Source organism: Suncus etruscus, chromosome 1 (genome assembly GCF_024139225.1).
Source record: "Suncus etruscus isolate mSunEtr1 chromosome 1, mSunEtr1.pri.cur, whole genome shotgun sequence".
NCBI lineage: Eukaryota > Metazoa > Chordata > Mammalia > Eulipotyphla > Soricidae > Suncus > Suncus etruscus.
The window spans coordinates 102,923,776-102,928,273 of NC_064848.1; positions in this window are offsets into that span (position 1 = coordinate 102,923,776).

Here is a 4,498-nt window from a genome sequence, read left to right on the forward strand (position 1 = left end):
ATTTTATGTTAATTAATAAGCAAAAATATAAGACACTTTACAAAACAAACTTTAAATTAAAAGGAATAATATTAAAAGCATATGGACAATAGTAGACTAACATATTAGGGATTAACAATGTATATGTAGAATTTACTAATAACTCTTAAAAATAACTTTATTTTCTATTTTTTGTTTACTTAAGCATGATGTTAGACTTCATAGTATATAGAAAATAAAATATTTACTCATTAACCAATATAGTTTTCTTGACAAAAAAATCCCAGAAATTATTTAGAATTGCTCAAAAGCGCTTAAAATTGTTTTTTAGGATCAGCACTGATATAAAATGTCTTTATTCTTTTATGACTAAAAATTGTTTCTATGTTATGATTGAAAATTGTTTTTTATTATACATGTATATAATACATATGTGTATTAAATCTGAGGGAAAACGTCACATCTGCGACCAGATGTGGGACCATCCGGTTTTAACACCAATCCAAGGTGCTACATTCAAAGATAATTACATCCAATAAATAACAATGTGTAACAATGTGTATACCGATTGGGGTAGAAACAGTTAAATTCTGTAATCCCACAGATGACTACAAATATTTTAATTTAATATTTTAATACTTTTATAGGTTAGACTCCAACACTCATCAGTAGAATCACTCCTTTTAAAATACTTTTTATTATTTGTAAACCACTTCCTGGATGTAACTTTCATTACCAAATATGATTAAATGAAAACTAAACAATACCAGAAATGTTTACTTAATTGTTATTACTAATTTTAAGTGGTAATACACTTAAAATTTTATTAGGTTTCCTCATGTTCAATTCACTTTTTTTTAAGAAAATATTATTTACCATCAGCATGCCCTTTACCTGCATTTAAACCTGAAGCCAATATTTTTGCATTACAAATCATTTCTTCTTTTTATTTAAAGACATAACTCAAGAAGTAATATTCTGTATGTGGAATCATTCTCAACTTTTCAAGTTTTCTACTGGATCATTTCCAGGAGAATAATAGAAAGTTGTATAACTTGTGCTATCTTAATAAAAATGTTGCTTAATTAATTCTTCAGGCAATATTCATTTTTTTTTCTCAGCAAAATTCTTAAATATTCCTCTGCATACTTAGCTACTTCTTATTTTTCTCCTCAATTTTTCACTAATAGATTTAAGTAGGGCTTTCCTTCCTGTGTCAATCTCAATTTCCCTTTGCTATAGAGGTTGTGGGTCACTCAATCTGAACAGGACAAATAAAGATGTTACGTTGATAATATCATAATTAATTGTCCATCATAGTATTTTCGATATTCAGACCTCATAATTGGGAGTAAATTCAAACTAACTTAGAATGACAAAATAGCAGAGGACTCCTCTTTTTCTTTAGATTTCCCAGTAATATATCTACATGTTATCATATAATTATTATAATAAGGAGATTTATACTGAAAAGTATTAATTGAACCACATATCTCATTAGCCTTTATTTTTTTCAAAAGAAATGTTTATTGTGTGTACATTTATATATAGTCCTTTATTAATCTCATTATTTAAACATCTTGATTATAAATATGATTGTAGTTGGGTTTCAGTCATGTAAAGAACACTCCCCATCACCATGCAATATTCCCATCACCAATGTCTCAAATCTCCCTTCTCCACACCCCACCCCTGCCTGTACTCTATACAGGCTGTCTACTTCCCTCATTCACTCACATTGTTATGATAGTTCTCAATGTAGTTATTTCTCTAACTGCAATCATCACTATTTGTGGTGAGCTTCATGTCATGAGCTGGACCTTCCAGCCCTCATCTCTTTCATCTCTGAGAATTATTGCAAAAATGTCTTTTATTTTTCTAAAAATCCATAGATGAATGAGACTATTCTGCTTCTATCTCTCTCCCTCTGAGTTATGTCATTCAGCATAATAGATTTTATGTACATCCATGTATAGAAAAATTTCATGACATCATCTCTCCTGATGACTGCATAATATTCCATTGTGTATATGTACCACAGTTTCTTTAGCTATTCATCTGATGAAGGGCACCTTGATTGTTTCCAGAGTCTGGCTATTGTAAATAGCGCTGCAAAGAATATAGGTCTGAGGAAGGGATTTTTGTATTATATATACAAATTTTTGTATTTTTTTGTATTATATATACAAATATATTTTGTAATTGTTGTATTATATATACAAATTTTGTATTATATATACAAATATATTTTGTAATTTTTGTATTATATATACAAATTTTGTATTATATATACAAATATATACAAATGATATAGCTGGATAGTATGGGAGCTCAATTTCCAGTTTTTGGAGGAATCTCCATATTGCTTTCCATGAAGGTTGGACTAGAAGGATATCCCCACAAGCAGTGAATAAGAGTTCCTTTCTCTCCACATCCCTGCCAGAACTGTTTGCTCTCATTCTTTGTAATGTGCGCCAATCTCTGTGGCATGAGATGGTACCTAAGAGTTGTTTTGATTTGCATCTCCCTGGTGATTAGTGATGGGAGCATTTTTTCATGTGCCTTTTGGCCATTTGTAATTCTTTTTTGTCAATGTGTCCATTTCTTCTCCCCATTTTTGATGGGATTGGATGTTTTTTTCTTGTAAAGTTCCATCAGTGTCTTGTATATTTCATATATTAGCCCCTAATGGGTATTGTCTGAATAGTTTCTCCAAATCTGTGGGTAGCTCTTGTATCCTGGGAAATATTTCCTTTGAGGTGCAGAAGCTTCTCAGCTTAATATATTCCCATCTGTTTATTTCTGCTTCCACATTTTGGAGAGTGCTGTTTCCTCCTTGAAGATTACCTTAGTCTCAATGTCAAGGAGTGTTTTACCTACATGTTGTTCTATATACCTTATGGTTTCAGGTGTGATATCAAGGTCTTAAATACATTTAGATTTTACCTTGGGACATGGTTTTAGCCAGGCGTCCGAGTTCGCTTTTTTGGAAGTGGCTAACTAGTTGTGTCAAAACCACCTGTTGAAGAGGCTTTTCTTGCTTCCATTTAGGATTTCTTGCTCCTTTATCAAAAATTAGGTGATTGTATGTCTGGCTACAATCTCTGAGTACCCAAGCCTATTCCACTGATCTGAGGTCTGTCTTTATTTCAATATTATGCTGTTTTAATAATTAATACTTATAATACAGTTTAAAGTTGGGGAAAGTAATGCCTCCCATATTCTTTTTCCCAAGGATTGCTTTAGCTATTCGAGGGTGTATACTGATCCAAATGAATTTCAGCAGTGTTTGATCCATTTCTTTGAAGAATGTCATGGGTATCTTTAGAGGAATCGCTTTAAATCTCTACAATGCTTTGGGCAATATTGCTATTTTAATTATGTTAATCCTGTCAATCCATGAGCAGGGTATGATTTTCCATTTCCCTTTCTTATGTCTTGGAGCGAGGTTTTATAGTTTTCTTTGCTTAGGTCCTTCAAATGTTTAGTCAAGTTGACTCCAAGATCTTTGAGTTTGTGTGACACTAATGTGAATGGGGTTGTTTTCTTAAGGTCCATTTCTTCCATATCATTATTGGTGTATAAAAAGGTTGTTTATTTTTGTGTGTGAATTTTCTAGCCTCCCACATTGCTATATGAATCTATTTTTTCTAGAAGCTTTTTGTAGAGTCTTTAGGGTTTTCTAAGTAGAGTATTATGTCATATGCAAACAGTGAGAGCTTGACATCTTCCTTTCCTGAATTCTCTTGATATCTTTTTTTGCCTAATCACTAAAGCAAGTACTTCCAGTACTATGTTGAATAGCAGTTGTGCGAGAGGGCAGCCCTGCCTTGTACAAGAATTTAGAGGAAAATCTTTAATTTTTCTCCACTGAAGATAATATTTGCCATTGGCTTGTGTTAGATGGCCTTAACTATATTGAAAAAGTTTCCTTTATTCCTATCTTGCTGGGTGTTTTGATCAAGAATGGGTGTTGGACCTTATCAAATGCTTTCTCTGCATCTATTGATATATGTTGTTTTTATTTTTCTTGTTGTTGATGTTCTGTATTATGTTGTTAGATTTAGCTGTTAAACCATCCTTGCATTCCTGCGTTGAAACCTCCTTGATTGTAGTGAATGATATTCTTGATGAGGCATTGGCTCCTATTTGCCAGGTTTTGTTGAGGATCTTTGCATCTGTGTTCATCAGAGATATTGGTCTGTAATTTTCTTTTTTGGTAGCAACTCTGTCTGGTTTTGGTATCAAAACTGATGTTGGCTTTATAAAAGCTATTTATAAGTGTTCCCATTTTTTTCAATTTCATGAAAGAGCCTGGCCAGGATGGATAGTAGTTCCTCTTGAAAGGTTTGAAAGAATTTTTTACAGAATATATCTGGGTCTGGGCTTTTGTTTTTGGGCAGACATTTGATTACCATTTTAATTTCCTCAATAGTGATGGGGTGCTTTGATATGCTATATCCTCCGTACTCAACTGTGGTAAGTTGAGTCCAAGAATTTATCCATTTCTCCCAGGTTC